This window comes from Anas platyrhynchos, chromosome 2 (genome assembly GCF_047663525.1).
Source record: "Anas platyrhynchos isolate ZD024472 breed Pekin duck chromosome 2, IASCAAS_PekinDuck_T2T, whole genome shotgun sequence".
NCBI classification, from domain to species: Eukaryota; Metazoa; Chordata; class Aves; order Anseriformes; family Anatidae; genus Anas; species Anas platyrhynchos.
Genome location: NC_092588.1, coordinates 42,897,392 through 42,917,083, shown reverse-complemented (window position 1 = coordinate 42,917,083; position 19,692 = coordinate 42,897,392). Strand labels below are relative to the sequence as shown.

The following is a 19,692-nucleotide window of genomic DNA, read 5'->3' as shown; positions in this document are numbered from 1 at the left end:
TGCTATTAATTCCTATTTTCAGTTCTTCTCTGAGGTCTGGTCTTCATTGCTAAACAAAGGGCGTTTCTACCTTGAGCTAAGAAGCATCAGCACCTGTCCCAAAGAACAAGCATAATGAAAACAGCATACTAAAGTTTCAGGGTAATTTCACAGAGATCAACACCATTCCCCACTTGAGGTTAACCTTGGAGTAAATTTAAATGGAAGGAAATATAACACAACTTGCCCTCACTGCATTTTTTACCTCAGGATAGCTCGTCTGTATTTGCTTCCCTGCCGTTAGAAATGCTGCCTTTTTGGCTACGAAGAGAAGCCCTGAAGTAGATGGACTTATCAAGCCTGTGCATGCAACATGGCAAAGCTGCCATAAGGCATTTTTAGCAAAATTATTGCATGTAGTGAATTGAGAGCTGTGTGGTATATTTGTAGTCCTTATGTAGGATATGTCAGTGTTTCAAAAACATTTATTAATTTCTGTTCAGTTTATTGGTCTAATATTTCAGCTTGCAATGTAATAAATTGATCAGATACAGACTTTCTATTTTAGTGTTCATACTCCCTATAGTCAATACAATCAATACAGTCCCTATATTGTCCTCTGTCAAGTCACTCCAGGTGGCAGTCCCTTTCCCTATTTCTAGGCATTGCTCTCCAAAACAACACGTGTGATTCTCTAGGTAAAACATGTACTGAGCTTTGCAAACTTACCTCAAGTTCTGTTGATTTCGTAAGGGTTCAGCCATTTTCATTACACTGACGCCTTCAATCTACTCTTTTCTAAATACAGTCAATGGAATTTTATGAAACATTTTATAAAAGTTATAGAGTAATGTAATATTTTAATGCAGTAATGGAGGGTATCAGCACATAGTGACATATGTAAATTGCTGTAAGGATTGTGTACAACAAAACACTCTTTAGGAGGTGCAGACACTCTGTGTAGTTCTGCTCCCATTTCTATTAATGCTCAGGAAAAAATAAATAAATAAATAAATCTCTCCCTTTCATTATTTCCAACTTGGCCTGCTGCAGCTGGTGGCAGCTGTTTGGGGACTTTTTTCTACCACTCAGATAATTTTGTTTGGCATTGATGCCTGAGTAGCTGCTGCAAACCATCTTGGAAACTCCTACAGAGTGTGTCTACATTATGTTTTTTTGTTGAGTATTTTTTGTTTTCCTTTGAAGAAGTTATTACCAAGTGCACTGTTTACTGTTTGTTGTCAATATCACAGGGGAACCAGAATGCAAAAAAAGAGGGCTGTAATAGCCACAGGGTAGCATACTGGGGGCTAGCAGAGGAGAAATGCTAATTCCCCTTGCCATTTCCTGGCCCAGATGGTCAGGACTTCAACACACAGTGGTTTGAAATGCTATTATGAGTACAAGCTAATATCGATTCTACAGAGAAGACTTTGGCAAATCTATTACCAGCTCTTTTAAATTGCACCTCACTAACAATTTAGGGTAGCTGTTCATCCAGAGAAAATACAGCTCTGGGCTTGCTGAACACTTCTCTGAGTTGACATGAGGTGGGAAAAACTTTACAAAGTCACATTAGTGTTTTTTTTCTTGGCAAGAATATACTGCAGAACTCTTCTGCAGAAATCACTTGCTCAAGTAGCAGCCCTGTCCTTCTCTGCCATACATATTGGGCTCACTGACTCAGCGAGAAAGCACTTGTGGCTTATGGCAGCCCATCCACTGTGGACTTTCAGCTCCAAATAGAAGGGACCACGTGTCGATACTCCAGTTTTCTCCAGCAATCTAGACTTTCCTCTCCAGTGGATAGATGAGCATGTTGGACTATGAAGTGGGTGCCACTGAGGCAGAAGGAATGTTCTCTGAGGCCTGCTGGTGGACAGCTGGAGGGCAGGGTGAGTAACGGGAGCCACTGTTTTCCCACCCCCACCCTCCCAGTAAAACTAGTCCAAGTTCATCTACTGAACCTTCCCAAAGCTATGGGCATGCCGACCATGAGCTTGTTCTTTTGTGTTTGCAGCAGTTGTTGATACTGGGGAACAGTGAAGAAAGCAAATCAGCTAGAATACAGTAAAGGAGGCCTGCAAAACCAAGAGAAGGTTTGGACTCCTGCCAAACATTAGTTATCCCACATACTCAGACTAGGGAGAAGAATTTGAAGACAATCAGCAAATTTTTCTCTATTCAAAAGCTAGGATGAGGCAGCGTCTGCTGCTGTTTAACACAGTGTTAAACTGTAACCTTTATATTGTAAAGGAGATCATGAAAGCATGATCTTAAACTATGAAGGCCTTCAAATTTTGAAGCAAGCACAATGATCTAAAGCTACCCCTTTTATTTTGGAATGAGTCTTTTTCAGTTCCTTGGGATTCAATTTTACTTAATAATACAAGCTATATACTTGCAGCTCTGGGATTATTCTGTCTGGGAAGTATTTTCTTGCAATGCAATCACTTCTTATTGCTTTCAAACTTTGTATCTGTGGTTTGGTTGTCCCTAAATGCCATTCACTCATAAGGCCATTGCTACATAGCATGTGTTCTTCTGTGTAGCAATCTCTGTGCCCGTTATCACCGATATTTTTGTAGCACTCATCATTTCACCAGCCCTAGATTATCCTGAGCTTTTGTCTGAGTGTGTAATTTTCCTACGTCAAAGGCTTGTTGTTTTCCATTTATTGCCCTTATAGTACATTTTGGGGTTGTGTTTTTTTGCTCCAGAGCCTTGGGAACAAAGACATATATAACAAAGAGTTGTTTGCCTGCAACAGGCAGGTCATTGAGGAGAAACATATCCTTTTATGAGGGAGCACTGCATTGCGGTCATCATGCTACCCTGTTCAGAATAAATCAGAGAGCAAAGTGTGTAATTAGGAGCACTGTGTGTATTCAGATGTCTGTGTGTAGAAACTGATGCTGGAAAGCCTTGCAGAATGTGTAGAGTAGGAGCGTGCTCTCCTTTTCAGATTTACTTTTCTTACTTGGTAGGAATGGATTTGCCTGGCTTCAGGCAAAAATAAAGCAGAGCAAGCCTCAGAAGGGGCTGAGCACAAAAGCAGCATCTCTGGCTGAACAAGGGGCTGTGGAGGTAAATACACCTCTGGTCTGGAATAGTGGGCAATGACAGACAGGGTGGCTTTGCACAGAGATAGCTGGATATGGCACTACAGAAGAAGGCAGAGAAGAGGTAAAGGTGGGAACAGCGTTTGCTTCCCCCATGTCAATACCTGCCTGTTCTGTAAGGCCTCACTTGTCTGCCCTGCCCTGCCCTACTGATGATGTGTGCCTCTGCTGCTGACACACTGAACCAAGTCAGTCCTCAGGCACAGAGCTGTCCTGCTGTTGTATGTGAAGGTCTGTTTCTCCTCCAACCTTGCTTATAGCTCCACACCTGCATTATAAAGGATCAAGCCTTTCAGACCATGTTTTTGCTGCCATTCTCATTTTCACAGCCCCTCCTTCACCATATTGCATCATGGCAGCATACCATGCACAAGAGCATTATCTTTTTCTGTGCTGTGTAAGGCATTATTATTATTATTACTTAATTCCTGTGCTTAAAGTTCTGCTGAAGCTTTTGCTTGTTGTACTTATACATCAGCCAATGTATTGACAGGATATGGGTGGTGTGGGATAATTTTAAGATCAACAGCAATTCTAAATTACTCCTGTTTTTAAGATATGTTTTCACCATATGGCAAAGCTAACATGCAAGGTTACCACTGAAAATAGGAGGAAACTGTGCTATTCTTTCTTGTTATCACTCTTCCCATCCCCATCTTCTCTCTTGTCCCTTCCCATCTCTGTCCCCAAGCATGAGCTATCACTTCTGTTTCCTTTACAATGGCCCATGAGATATTAGATGAAACTGCTTCATCTCATCCCCTTTTTGCCTTCTTATGGGTTGCTGTGGCTTGCTGTGTGACTCACAGAAGCATGAGAAAGTGAACAGTGGGAGGGCATGGCTAGGAGCAGGAGTGGTGGGGATATTGGGGATTGGGGCTGGACCTGTTCCTTCAGCAGCGCTAAGCTATTACTTTGTCTCAAGCTGTATCATAAAACTGGGCCCTAATCATGCCCATGCGCCAGACAGAAATAATGTCATTAATTTTGTTTATTCTTTAATTTGAACATTTCATAGAACAATAGAGTCACTAAATCATTTGGATTGGAACAGACCTTGGGGGGCTTCTAGTCTGCTCAGGGCAGGGTCAAAGGGACCATTAAAAGTCTGGATAAGGTCCTCAAAGGTCTGATTGCTTTACTGGCCCTGAATATTTGCCAATGGCCTTCAGACAAAACCCCCAAACCCTGGGTTTAGTTGTAACATTTACCTGCTGACAACATGAAGAGTATAAAATAATCTAGATTGACAAGAAAGGAGCTAAGTGAATTCACCCTCCCTGCCGGCCCATGAAAGACATCCTCTGTGTAAGTGGCCTCATATTCTGCTTCTGAACCTGCAGGTTTGCAGAACGTCTCTCTTGGTACACTGGTTTGTTCTTCAGGGTGTCCCTGGAACACTGTTTACCACAGTAACACCTGACAGGTTCGGCTGAGAGTAAATAGAAAGATGTTATTGCCTCATAAATAGACGAGGCAAGGGATGTCAGGAAGGAAAATATTATCTCCATTTTATAAAGAAAATCTTTAGTGAATCTTTTTTCCCCTCTAGAGTCCCAGAGAGCATGTGCAACAGTGTAGCAATGAGGACACCAACCTCCTGAGGCTCAGCCCAGTGCTTTTCCTGCAAAATGATTTTTCTTCAAAGCTGTCATCTATGAGGATTTTGCTAGCTGCTTACAGCTCTAAGATTTGTTGGGGACTTTTGCCTAAGCTCACTCTCTTTCTTGAATACCAGAATGCATTTATTTCCTTGATCTGCTACCACAAAATTTCTTTTTAAACAGAGCTTACTGTTCAATCTTATGTCAGACTTTGCAATTTTTCTTGTGCCATACACAGATTTTTCTTTGTCTGGTGTGCCTCCATGCACTTTATGGAGATTATAGCTGCTCTGGTGCGTGCGATCACTGCTTTAGTCTCCTCACTTTTAAAACCATCTGTAATTCCATTACAAATTATTCCCTCTACAAAATGTTTCAACATCGATATGAAAGATATTTGAAAGGCTGTTGCAGAGCAATCAGATGCTTTGCCTTTTTTTTTTTTTTTTCCCAACTGTTGAACACATGGTGCCCACATACATAGTTTTCATATGGGTGCAACAATCTTCTAATATTTTCGTTGGAACATTCATTTTGTGCACTCTTTGCAAGTTCAAAGGTGAATGAATTATGTTAATCCCATTCTCCTTCACAGTGTGAGCTCAGCTTTTCAGCTTTTCTCCACTGGAACCTTTTTTTTTTTAATCTTGTGCTGATGTGCACTGAAATATTCTGTCTGGCTTGCTCAGTGTTTCCTGAGACTTCCTTATAGTTTTAACTGCTTGGGTGGACAATTTCACCCACTCACGGTTATTACTCTCACCATTTGAAATCTGTCTTCCTTTGCCTTTTCTCATTTACATTTACTTTGCAACCAGTATATGAAAAGACTCTTGACCTTTGCTGTCTGCCAAGATTCATAGGCCTCGGAGTTCTATGTTAGGGGTAAAAATGGGTTGACAGAGTGAGGTATCTCTGAGGTAATCCCTTTTTACTCATGCAGCCCTTAACGCAGAAAGAATTAAACACTGGGAGGCAAACTATTTGCTTCCAGCTCAAAGCAGCTTTCAGCCAACACTCATCTTCAAACTCTTGATTTTTTTCCAGGTCACATTTCTACTACAAAAATTAAAAAAAAAAAAGGTGGATTTGTGTTTCCCTGTATGTTGTTTCACAGGTACTTCCACTCAAAACCAGCCAGACTCATTCTGAGTGGCCCATCTTGCAATTTCTGTGGGGAAGCAGAGAGATCTGTGTTATGGTTGGAAAGCAAGACGCGTTTTATCTGAGTAGGAAATGGTTCTACTGCAACTAAGAAAGAGCAGCAACTGGATTCATTGGTGTCCTTTGTATTTCCCCACCCTGTGACTGTATTGTTGGTACATCTATAGTGCCCTTATTGGAAAACCTCTACAAAGCCAACTCTAAACTGCTAAATTGACAATTATCTTCCAGAGATTGTCCAAAAAGATGGCCAGGTTCTCCAGTATTTCACAGCAAAGGAATCACAGAGCCATTTCACTTTCAGCAGTGTTAAGAAATAATGTGTATGATCCAGAAACAATAATGCAAGTGTATCACCAGTAGAGACAGTGACACGATCTGGCTTTTCAACCTGGCTGCTTTTCATACTCATTCCTTCTGATGCTAATTCCCCAAATTAACTTTGCAGTGAACATATTAACTCTCTGGTAATATGGCTGCATCTGCACTCCTAATTACCAGAAGGTGTGGCCAAAACATTTCCTGAATCATTGCCTGGTCTCTGTGCTAAGGATGTGTGAAAGGATTTTCGAAGGTCAGAGGCTTTCTGCATAAACAACATCAAATGCCTTAAAATACACTGCCTCTACTGCAAATTTTGAAACTTTTCTTGAGCACTTATGTTAGCAAAATGTGCTTGCTTAAAGGCATGTGAAAGACAAAGTGGGTTATAACATGTCTAGATCTAATTCAGTTTTGTATTCAAATGATTATCCTCAGGAAATTTATACTTGGTACTTCTAATTTTCAATCTAGTTTCTTAGGAAAGAGATAGAAAAAAAATATTAAGGAAATAACTGCATTTATATAGAAAATATTTTAATACCTACTCAAGAACTACTGTGACACTGGGGCTGAGCAACGTCTGTAGACAGGCAGTGCAAAGGTGTCTGAGCACCTTATTTAGTGCTTGCAAGTAGACTGAACCCTAGCTCCTCATGCTTCTGTTTAAATGGGCTATTCCATAGGTCATATTTTTCATTTTCTACAACCAGCTTGTCACCTAGTTAATATTGCCGAGATTTACAGTAAATTCATGAATGCCAGTTTCAAGTGTCAAAGCTCCTTTAAAAGAAAAATAAAGTTAACCTGGGCAAAATGAATAATACATATTTTACAGCCAAAAAGCAAGTTTCTTTTAAGTTTCAGAAGAACTGCTAGTTCCCACAGCCTATGATTGCACCAATATTTTTTCCTAAGGAGCAGAAAGCATTTATACCTTGATATCCTATTCCTTAAGGTGTGCCTATGCTTATAAATTTAAGTATACTTCATCTCTCTGCTCATTGTGTACTCTGGGAGATGTTGGGAAAGATGTAAATTTTTGGTTTATTTATGCCACAGCATTAGCAAATAGTGTCACCCCTAACATTTCCTGAGAAGTAAAAATTCTCAGTTTTTCTCCTAAATTAAACAGGAAGAAAACACTTTTTAAATTTCTTCCCCAAACTTTGCCAGAGTTGCTTTTCACAAGAAAACAGTACCTCATTGCTGCAGTCCCTAGTGTTTATGCTTGGTTGCATACAGCTTCATACATGACATCTCTATGCTCAAGATCCTGGAATGCAATGTAAATCTTATTTCCAGGTTTTAATTAAAAGTAAAGAATGCAGAAACTACAAAGAAAAACCACAAAGGGTCTAATGTTTGCAGTTCAATTATTTCCAATAGATGAAAGACAGGTAGAAACTCTTTTCAAACCAGGCCATGCAACATGACCCATGGACTGAAATTGAAATTTTCAGTGATTTGGAAGATATGCAACCCTGTTGTCCTGGGATAACATGACTATGATTCACTGCATCAAAAGCAATCACAGATCAGCAACTACTTTCTGCCCCCAGCCACTCTATCCCATGTCAGAGTGAAGGTCATAACAATTTTCAGCAGGCTGGTGAATGCCTGGGGATTTTGTGGTTTGTGTTTGTCAGGAGTATGAGCACAAGCACTGTTCAGTTTGTCATCTAGTTTACAAGTGCACAGGGCTTGTATCCATAGCTATTATAGGTTAAAATACTTAGGGAAAGCTAAGGCATGAAGATAAGAGTGTGTCCCCTGCCTTTGTCTATACACTTTTGCATTGGTAAACCGGAGGCCCCATAATGAATTGAAAGGGTGTCCCCAGCAAAACAGTATCAAGTGGGGGAATTTTAATGAATTTATTACCAATAAACATAAATTTAAGATCATAAAGGGGAAAAAATGGTATATGAGCACTTATGCAAGTATCTATTCCTGGTCTCAAATTACCTTTATACTCTGGTGAGGTTATGAGCAGCACAGGAGATGAGGATGTTTGCATAATGCTTTTCTGCTGCCCTTTGCTGCTCGGTGGTTTTCCTGACAGGCTTTCTGAGTGTCCCGGTCTTAATCTGGGTCCCCCATGGGTGAACCTGATAACTTTTGTGCTTTGCAGAAGCAAACACTTCAAAAGAAGGAGGGTTGATAAAGGAGCCGTGAAGCACCTCTGCTGGGAGTATGGCCAGTAGATCAGAGAGGCTTTACAAACCTGTGCCATGTGGTGACACTCTTAAGAAGGGTGAGGAGACTTCTATGGAAGGACAAGATGTGAATAGCAGTGGGGGAAACTGTACTGGGTAGGGTGGAGATGAAAAAGGTCCCAGAGAATATTTAGCTGTGGCACCACAGTGAGGCTTCCTGAGGAGAGGGCTTATGCTGAGGTAAGACCACCAACTCTTTGGATGTGATAAGTGTCTAAATTTGAGTAGAGCTGTAGTAGGCCTATGGCTGAAATGCCTACTTTGGTCTCCCTGAAAGTTGTGCTGGTATGTTCCTTGAAACAGCAACAAATTCCCATGTATCCTGGAAGTCTACAGAGCACTTACCTCAGAGTATACCACAGTTCCATTACACCTTGAGACACATTAGATACTTCCACTTAATCTGCTTTTTAATTGGTAGCTTTAATCACCAGAATTTTCTACTTTTAATTTTCTTCCCCAAGAAGTGCTTTACGATACTGGTGCTGAAGAAAATCAACGTGTGTAATGAATCCAGAGACACCTGTGTCTGAAAGAGCTTAGGGACACATGTTAAGGAATTCTCAAGCAAAAAATTCTATGATTTTGAAAGAACTAGATGTAAATTTCAATAAATTTACTGGTCTCACATTGGCCTGTTGGTTTTCACTGGGGACAAATAAATAAATAAATAAATAAATAAATAAATAAATAAATAAATAAATATTTTCCCCCCAGGTATTCTGAGATTGCTAACATTGCTGTTGCAGAACATATATCCATGCATGTTCTTTGACATAATTTTTTAATTTTTTTTTCTGATGACTCCTTTGAGGTAAATGCTAATACATACACTCCCCTCCCTCATGAAAAACAAAAACCTGTAGGAAGAGTACTTTTGTGTTGGTTATTACCATATAAAGTGAGTGTTGTGGAGATGGGTCAAAAATGTATGAGTACAGGGTGAAGGAAAAGGCTCTAGTAGAAAGAAGGTCAAAACCAGAAAAGAAGCAGAAGAGACCAATTATAAACAGAGAAGTTCTAGAAAAGCTGACTAAAAGCAGCAGTAAGAGGGGCAGAAAGGGAATCCCATTTTATCCACAATAAAGTCAGCAAAGATGATGAAGTAAGGCAGTGGGAAGGCCTCAAGACAGCAAACACAACACCCATATTTTCTGCAATGCCATCTGTTTCCATGCCTTGCCACTGCCTGGGCTGCAGTGCATTACTATGTACAGCTGCTGCTGCCAAATGCCCAGTTAATTTTAGGGTACTTATCTGCAATTGGGCTTGGTTAAGGAGTTGCTCAGCCTTCGTTTGTAGGAGATGACACATGAGATCTCCCACCTGCTGTGCATTTCCTGACAATGTCCCTGGGGAGACCATAAGGGCAGCTACACAGTTGTGGGGTGAGAAAGAAGGGTCATATAATTGATTAGAAACTGCTCAGTTGTCAGCAACATTGACTATAGTAAGCAGTTTGTTTTCAGCTTGGCCTGGGGTTGATTTGCAAAATAAGCCAAAAAACACCTCTGACTGGGAGGGTCCAGTATATTCATCAATATCTGTGTAAAAAAGTGAAGGTGCAAAGCCTGCAAACAATACAAAATAGCATTATCACAGCAAGACAAAAGAACTGTTTCAGGAGCACAAACTGTGCCATGTGTCTGAACGAGGCAGCCCCTTACTCCTTGGTAGGGGAACTTCCTCTTGGAGCATTGCAGAAAAGTGGGGATGTGGAGGACTTTATCTGTAGGACTTCCACTAGTTTGTTTATCTATATGCATTGTGTAAGGAATGGAAGAGGAAAGGGAGTTACCTGTACTTTCAATAGGATCACCACCTCAGATGGATGTGTATGCAGAGAATGATAAATTTGACGGTAAATCAACACTGATTTGCTGTGTGGTGTAGTACCAGTGCTTCTCCACATTTGAACCCTTGTGTTGACAAGGGCCTGAGAGGAGACATTTAAACCTGAGTCAAAAAGGTGGTAGTCAAAGAATATGAAGTGAAACAGACTGACAGCAAATACTGAACTGACTATAGATTGATCAGTTCTAAATTGATGTGCCTGCAGGAGAAAAAAAAATAATAAAAAAATAGAGGTTTCCTAGTCTCCTTGATGAAAACCACCTGTTAGTGGAAGCTGGGATTCAAGTTAAATAAACAAGGATCTGTATTAAGAAAGAAAATGAATGCTGTTAGGAATGTATCATAATGTAAACAGAGAGTGTACCTTCACCTTGAATTCTGTTTACAATTCTGGTCACAACAATTTGAAAAGGATAAAACTAGGAAGTTAGTGGATCTAGAGAAGGGCAAGAAAAAATATCAGAGGAACAGAACAGCAAGATGTCTACAGTATTCATGGTGATTATAAAGGTGAGTGCTTTAGAGAAAAACAAATAAATTATGGTCCAACACTGACTAGAACAGAGAAGGTCAGAAAGAGGCATTTGTTTGCTTCCATAATAGAAAAATGCAGAGACACCATGAAGTTATAGAATAGTAGAATCATCTAGATTGGAAAAGACCTTCAAGATCACCAAGTCCAACCATGAATTGCCAGTTAAAAGGAAACAAAATTAAAACTGTTAAAAGGATGCTTTTAGAAGCATAAATGAGATTCAGCTGTGTATGGACTACTGTAAAGCATGATTTAAAAAGGGGATTAGTAGGATTCCAAGGAGGACTTCAGACCAGATCTCTGATGGTATTTCAGTGGCTAACACCAGCTGAAGTGTATGTAGTAACTTCAATTAACAATGAGCTCAGTTCTGTGAGGTTCTGAACATTCTGGATATAATCCAGCAAGATGCATGCTTTGCTCCCAGCAGGTAAACAGTGTCCCTGATAAGTGCAGCAGAAATTATTCTCCTGGAGTAAAGCAGACACTAGTATTCTTTGCTGAACTGGTGTGAGCATGTTCAGTACTGCACTTTCCATAAATAAAATATGCACAATTATTTATCTCAGGGGGAAAAAAAAATTGCTTCATTGAGGAAACAAATACCCAACAATCCACATACTTTAAACAGCAACAATAGCACTCATATAATGATGTACAAGGGCTGACTCAGATATGAGGAAGAATTGAGCACCAGCTGGAAATACATGCTGGTTGTTTATTCCACTGACAAGAAAGATGTTACATAAAAAAAAAAAAAAAAAATCTTTTAGCTTAAAGCTGCATTTCACTGTCTGACACTCTATTTTGGAAGAAATAAATAGTTGCTTGTCAGTATGCTTTAGTGAAAAAAAAAGACATGCATTTTTTTAAACAATACACCCACACCTAGAATATTTAGCGAGTGAAATACATGAATCAAGTACAGTAAACACTTTAGAGGAGTTGAAGTTCTGGTACAGCACTGCAGAGAGCTGTTAGGATTAGTTGCATGGTACATGTTCCTTGGTGGCGAAATTAGCTTCATATGTGCCTGACCTCCCTCCACTGCCCTTCAGCCCTTTTTGCCTGCTCCCACACTCATTTAAATGTGCCAGCACAACTGTTAGTGGGATCGTTTCGTGGAACAGATTAGCGAGGTGATCTGCATTAAAATGCAAGCAAGCAAACAAACAAACAATTACAAAACCCCCAAATGCCTTTGTGTTTTGTTTTGTTTTTCCTGGAGGTTTTCTTTTTGCCCTGGACTGTCTTAAGGGCCTCAGACACGGAGCATTCCACAAAGAATTGTGTTGCCACTGTCAAGGAGATAGCAAGCTCCTGCAGAGGGGCAGCAACTGGGTCAGGGTAGTGCAGAGAAACTTCCCAAGGCAGTTTTGTCAGCAAAAATAACATTTAATTGCCCCACAAGTCTTTCTCTGTAGTCAACGTTACAGCAGGGTCTCATTCCAAAGCTGATATTCATCCTGTCTCTCTGTCACTGCACTTTTATACGTGGATATACATACATGTAAATACAAATATCAAATATGTCTGTGTGTGCACATCTGCATTTGGAAAATATAGTTAGTGTCTCATTAAGGTGTGAGATTTTTTTTTTCTTTGGCAAAAGCAGAAAACAAAACCAAACACACACAGGCAAGATGATCTGTTTGGAGATGGTTTTAAAAATGCCTGAGAAAACAGAGCAGAATGTTTGTAAAGACCCATACAATAGCGTCCTAGCTGCCTGCCATACCAACGTTCTTCTATTGAATGAATGTGTGCTTAAGTATGGAGCAACAACAGCCCATACACATGAGCAGGGAAGCAGGTGGCAGGCCACTCCATTAAAATGGACAATTACAGCAATCCCAAACATTTTGTGGTGCTTTAACCTCCATGATCTGAAACTGTATTATAATGCAGTGAAGTGCCAGTGGCTCCTTTCCAGTGGTGATGAGTCTGAAGAAATACCTTCTCAGGTATCCTGAGTACATCCTTTTTTTTTTTTTTTTTTTTTTTTTTTTGTGCCACCTTGCACCAAATAATCCACTCTTCCCTGCCTGCTAAAGCATGTTCTGTGTCTGTCAGCTTTATAGAGCTTGTGTGTGCTCAGGTACAAAATACCGGTGTATGTACAGCTTTCCTCCCTATCCCCGGGACAAATAGCAAAACAACCTGCCCCACAAGATGAAGCAATTGGTAGACCTGGAAAGAGGACCTGGGTCTTCAGGCTCCACGCTGCCATGCTATGTGATTGCTTGTACTGGTCACTGGAAAGTCGCATCAGGAATTCTTTCCTAAGAACTGATAAGAAGATGATTACATCCTCATTACTAGACGATCTTAACTTTATTTATTTATTTATTTTCTTACGTTAAATCTTCTCAGTACTTTGTTACCTGGGGAACTTCTTTAACATTCACCTGTCTGAAAATAATCAGGGAACTGAAACACAGATTACTCCCAGACAATGCAAATAAATGGCATTTTGCAAATGAACCTTACAAGACTTATGCATGTGTAAGAGCATATTCCTGATGCAGCCACTATAGTCAATTAAGCTGGTGATGACATAATACGTTATATTGTATGTCAGAGGTTAATTGTCCTCATCTTTTTGGTCTTTATCTCAGCAGGTCCTCCTGAGCACAGCCTCCTCCTTTCTCCCTCTCTCCTGGGCAGTGACACCATGAGCTGGAAGCAGCTAGCTAATTTGCTATCCTGTCCAAGATGTGGTAAATGCTGGGTTGCCAGAGGTAGCAGCTCACTTCACTCCAGGGGAATATGCTGAATAGCTAGGGACAATATAGTCTTTAGCTTTGGTTTTTCTTACTTCTCCAAGGAAGTAATAGCAGGCTTGGAGGGCATCCTGTAAACACTGTGGTATAGGAGCTGCCACATGATTTCCTGCCTTCAGCTTGCTTTTAGGTCAGCACTTGCACTTCTGAATTAAAATTATTTGTGTTGCTTCAGTGCCTCAAACATGACAGACATTCCACAGACAAAGGAATGAACAGCTGTTCCCTTGAAATAATTCAAAAAAAAAAAAAAAAAGGTATCCAGCTCTCACTGAAGGCCCAATCTTCAAATGGAACTGTGCACTGATATATGAAAGCAGGGAGTGTACTGTTTTTATCTGTCAATATAATTTATTTCCAACCACAGCTCTACCTGACTGTTGTTAGATACACTCATTGCATTCTGCACTGTACAGCAGAAATGGGACAGGGGAAGAATGAATGGATGAACGAAGGTTTACAGAATCACACTGGCTGTGAGTAAGAAGAATGTAGAATTCCTACTGGCCAAACATTCAATATTTGAACCAAGGAACAGTCATTGAAGGTTAGTAGGACATGAGCTTTGGACAGATAAAATATTTTTTTACTTTCATAAAATAATTCTTCTATAAGACATTTTTCTGCAGTGATAACAACATTCTGAAATTTGTTGTCAGAGATGTAGAGCCAGATATTTTCAATGAGTTCAGAAAGGGGTGAAGCTAGTTCGTGGACCACAAGTCCACAAGAATATGCTAAGACAACAGGCAGAGATACACCCTCTGACATCTGATGCAGCAACAACTGTGGAAGCTTAAGAGCATGAGGGAATGGACTGCAGATAGTGGTCAGGCTTGGGTGTGCTCCCTGAACAACATCTGATAATTCTTCTGTTATTGTTTGCACACACACACACACCACACCCCATTTGTAGATATTTGTTGACAGATCTAAGAGAACACTTCAATTCTCCCTCACCCCCACACCCCCAACTTTTTTTTTTTTTCTGGAGGGTGGAATCATAAGTGTAGTGTGAATAGAGGGGAAGAGATAAGTCAAGGAAAAGGACCAGATATTATCCTCAGTGAAGAGGGATGACAGACTCAAAATGGTATGTAAAACAGGAAGAAAAAAGAGTCAGCTGGTGCAGGGATTTGGAAAGGTAAAACCAGAATGATCCATAGTAGGCCAAATACACTGTGATAAATAGACTGTCAGCTCCTGATGTGTTTACTCTTATGAGAATGCTTTCTTTCCCAATAACCAATTTAAAGGTGAATTTAACCCAAACATGACTTTTCCAAAGAAACATATAACGTATTTGAACAGACTATTACTTAAATAGTATTTAAATACAATGCTCAGTTGCGAGAAATTGTCTCAGACCAGGACTGTTCAGAAATGCACTAAATCCTTAGAAATAATGCATGTAAATAAAATTTTCCAGAAACTTCATTTCTGCTTTTCAAATAACACCCATCTTCAGTAACCTCATGAAAACTTTCTACATCTTAATGCATAATAAATGGACCCAAATCTTCCCAGGATCATGCAATGTATATATCTAGAATATTTCCATAAATAAACTCATCAAAATCTTCTGCTTTAATACATACTCTACTTGAAAAGTGGTATCCTATGCAGCCAGTGTTCTCGTGAAAATGAATAATCAGTATGCAGAAACATGACCTTTTGCAGATAATCAATAAAGGATAGAAATATTCAGTTCTAGTATTTTTCACAAAGCCTTTCTGGCTTCTCAGTAGCAAACCTCAAAGGAGATCTACAAATCCCTTCAAATAATGAGTTTACAATTAAAATTTGTAACTTTTCTGGATACTAAAAAGGGACATAATGAAGATATTGCATTATTTGTCACTGCAATTTGTCATCTAACTCTGTTCTTATAGACATGCATGGCTTCTTTTTCTGTCTGTTCCATAAAGGCATAAGGTCTGCCAGCTCTCCCTGCTAGTGTGTGTCACTGCTCTTTCAGTGCTTTCCTCTCATGTGATCTAAGCAATTAGCAAAGTTAGATTAAGCTATAAGTAAATACATCTAATTTATTTTTAGCTTTCTCTTTAATGTGATCCTTCTCATCAGACCTAGTAAAAGAATGCCAAAGTTTGTACTTTCTTTCTTTCTCTCCCTAATTATTCAGTAATTCTAGTAAAAGAAAAAAAGTTCTTACAACCCTGTGTTGTAAGAAAATGCAGGAGAAGGTAGTCAGTCTTAACACTGAAGATGATTGCTGTGGAGAAGTTGAAAGCAGGGAATAAAGGGAATTTATTTCAGATACTTTAATGTGGAGTTTCTGATGGAGCATCAATATCAAGAACATACATTTCCATATCTGGCTTTTTTTATGTGAGTAGGAAGATGACTTACTCTGCCAGCTTGTTCATCATCTTTCCTGGAACTGCCAGGTGTTTAAGTCTCATATACATCTCTTCACTGGAAAGAACAACAAAATTAAAGGCTATTGAAAATTCCTATTAACCAGTAACAGGCTTTGATAACTAATGATTTCCTATGCTGAAATATATAGCTTGAAAAAAAAAAACAAATATATATTACTAATGTAATAATAACAGCTCAAATTCCTGAGCTAGATTTTGTAGATAAAATTAAGTTTAAAGATAGATCTATTCTTATACCACACACACACACACACACACATACACAAAAACAAACAAACAACAACAACAAAAAACTCCTAGTGTTTCTCATATCCCTCTAATAGTGTTAGCAATATGGAAAGAAATTACATTATTAGAAAGGTCACAGACCAGTGTTTTTAAGTAAAAGATCTCCCTTGGAAATGTGATAGACTTACTTCACTAAGATATGTTTCTACAGGATGTATTTAGGGAGTGATAAAAACATTCTTTACTTTTGCACAATCTGTGAAGGCAGCTGCTTTGGGAAAGCAAATGGCAACAAGGGAGAAGGAGGAAAAGGAAAAAAAATAACACTGTGCCTAACAACTTAAAATTATTATATCTTTTTTTCCCTCTCATTGTATTTTTATGCATTTACTTTGAGACTTGTGTGTTTGGTGGACTTTCTTGGCTGTGTCTGAGCTGAATATTGCATCAAGCAGCCCAGCCCAGCAGTGGTCTCACAACCCTGCTTGATGTTCCCTCTGAGCACCAGGCAGAGAAATTTCTTTTCATGCATCATTCATAAACTCACTGCTGGGATTCTACAAGTTGCTACATCTTCCAATCCTATCGCAGGGACTTAAAACAAAAAAAAAAAGATGACTGTAAGTCTTCTTTTGTAAAAATTGGTCACAGATGTCACATCATAAGCTGTGCTGATGGCAAAAGAAGACACTTATTTTGAATACAAGGAAAAAAGGAGCTATTTACAGTTGGGTTGATATCTTGAAAGTTTTGTTCAGTCGCATTATGTGCTGTCTTGCAGTGTTATTTCACAGGTTATGCTGACCGACAAGGTACCTGTATCCTCAGCACAAATCACAGGAGAAAACAAAGTCTGTACTTTATGTGGAAAGCTACTGCTTGAGAACTTCTGCATGTCACTTAATCTTCCAGTCAATCAAAACCTTTTATCTTGCCCAGTTAAGTCACAGTGAGATCTCCTTCCCCTCAAATTCAACCTATTCTTTGCACCTACTGGGCTACTTTCCTCTCTTTTCTCTTCCTATATTGCTCCACAGTGGGTGGTAGATCTTTTACACCCATTCTTTCCACCATCTGGAGTAACCATTCTGTGACTGATTGAGTTGGGCTTATTTAATACCTGATCTCATGGGATATCTATTGTCACTGCCCTATGCTTCCTTTCCCAATGTAAAAATAAAAACAACAATAAACTTCCAACTCAGAACTTCTTTCTATTGCCTCTGTGAAAACTGAGATGATGTACCAATCACCCTTACTTCTAGTCTGGACCAGGTGTGAGATCCATCATAACAATGGATGCTTGCATTTGTGCTGATAAATGTAGCCCACAGAGACATTCTCAGATGTTTCTGGTAATGGCATATATAATCTATCATGGTGAATTTTGGAGCCAGGCATCAGGGCAGGTGATGAATCCTGGGCTGAATCAGTTTATAGCACAGCAAATGTGTGCTCCTGTCTGTTGGCCAGAAATCGTTCCCTACAGACGGCTAGTCATATCTTTCACTGTGTTTTCACCTGATTAGGCAGGAATATAGGAAATCCCTGATGCAGATCCCATTCAATCAAGTGAAACAGAACAGGAATTTGATGGGACCCAGGAGAAAAATCCCATATTCAAATTTCAGACTTCACATCCCTCAGAGTTCCCTTCCAATGGAGGGACATTAGCTTTCATCTTACAATGGGACTTGATGCCTATGTTGTTTCCCAGTGGTCTCCCCTTCATCATAGCCAACTGCTCTTGCTTATCATACCTCATTTGTGCATAAATTTTAAAGTATACAGGACTGTAGCAGAACCTTGGAACATGTCATGCTTTTCATACCATTCTTCAAATCTTTTTAATAATGCCTTCCTCTGCTGTCCGCCTTGAAATACCCAAACTTTTCAATACACTACAATAGAGTATAATATAATAGAAAGTTCACCCCAAAAGCCACTTGAAGAGTCTTGGTGTCTAGTGCAGTATAACTAAAGCAGTCTTCTGAAATAAACTAAAATGATGAATGTGTCAGGGAGCACAAGCTCAGAAAGATGCCCTGCTCCTCTCTTGGTTTTCAGTGAGGCTGAGGTAGCAGTTTCTTCCTGTGAGGAAGCTAATAAGGACAAAAATAATAATAGAACCAGTATTATCTTTGTGCTACCTTGACCCTTCTGCACTTCTTGCTTGATGAGCATAGACAGAATTTCAAACCAGCAAGCTCATAACACTGATGTCGCATTATCAAGATACCAAGAAACCCAGACAGACAGAGCACAATTATGTAGGCTTTCCTTCCTTCCTTCCTTCCTTCCTTCCTTCCTTCCTTCCTTCCTTCCTTCCTTCCTTCCTTCCTTCCTTCCTTCCTTCCTTCCTTCCTTCCTTCCTTCCTTCCTTCCTTCCTTCCTTCCTTCCTTCCTTCCTTCCTTCCTTCCTTCCTTCCTTCCTTCCTTCCTCTCTCTCCCTTCCCTTCCCTTCCCTTCCCTTCCCTTCCCTTCCCTTCCCTTCCCTTCCCTTCCCTTCCCTTCCCTTCCCTTCCCTTCCCTTCCCTTCCCTTCCCTTCCCTTCCCTTCCCTTCCCTTCCCTTCCCTTCCCTTCCCTTCCCTTCCCTTCCCTTCCCTTCCCTTCCCTTCCCTTCCCTTCCCTTCCCTTCCCTTCCCTTCCCTTCCCTTCCCTTCCCTTCCCTTCCCTTCCCTTCCCTTCCCTTCCCTTCCCTTCCCTTCCCTTCCCTTCCCTTCCCTTCCCTTCCCTTCCCTTCCCTTCCCTACCTCTAGCTCTTTTATTTCAAGTCTGCTTTATCTGGGGGAGGGTGGGGAAGGAATAACACTGGCTTTGAATAATAAAAGACAAGTCCAGCTAAACCTTCAGGCAGTTATTTTTTTTTTTCAGGTCAGATTGAAGAACGCTATGACTGAATATTATTTATGAGATGCTGAAGATTACTTAAAGTTTTGAGGTGCACTAGTTTGATATTTTTTCTAATTGGTCTTCTTCTATTTTGGTACAGATGAAATCCTGCTTGATTACTGGTTGTCTGTAGTATCATGTGGTTTCTAAGCTTAGCTCTGTTTTCTTTACATGCAAGCTGTTTCTTAGACTTTGGATCGATTTATGGTTTTGCACAAAAATGATGAAAATTATATTAGAGTAGGGACAAGTATGGGGGGTGTTAAGCTGTGCTTATTCTGTCAGGTAACATGTTTCCCAACATCCATTAGAACTTGGTATGTGCATTAGTTTGCATACAACAGGGTTTTATTGCTGTCATGGTGAGGCAAGGGAGATTACACTGGGCAATTTTGTACAGAAGAATGCATGTCTATCAATTAGAGACATCTCCACTCATATGATGTTAAAGGTGTGAGGATTTTTTTGTGTGATGATAGAATGGTGTCTTCTGCTATTATATGGTTCTTTCATTGCAAGTGCCTGCACAATGTCTTTAAAGGCTTCTGTGAAGTCTGTGTTTTGCTGTAAGTGACTGTCTTGTTCCTT

General features: G+C 39.9%; 1 long non-coding RNA gene across 1 annotated transcript in view; it reads left to right on the top strand.

Moving 5' to 3' along the window:
• The first annotated feature begins 1,734 nt into the window (after window positions 1-1,734).
• LOC113842858 (uncharacterized) overlaps window positions 1,735-19,692 on the top strand; it is a 189,985-nt gene continuing 172,027 nt past the window's right edge. Inside the window, exon 1 of the long non-coding RNA XR_011807193.1 lies at window positions 1,735-1,874. This is a non-coding gene — a long non-coding RNA (uncharacterized lncRNA). The remainder of the gene's footprint in view (window positions 1,875-19,692) is intronic.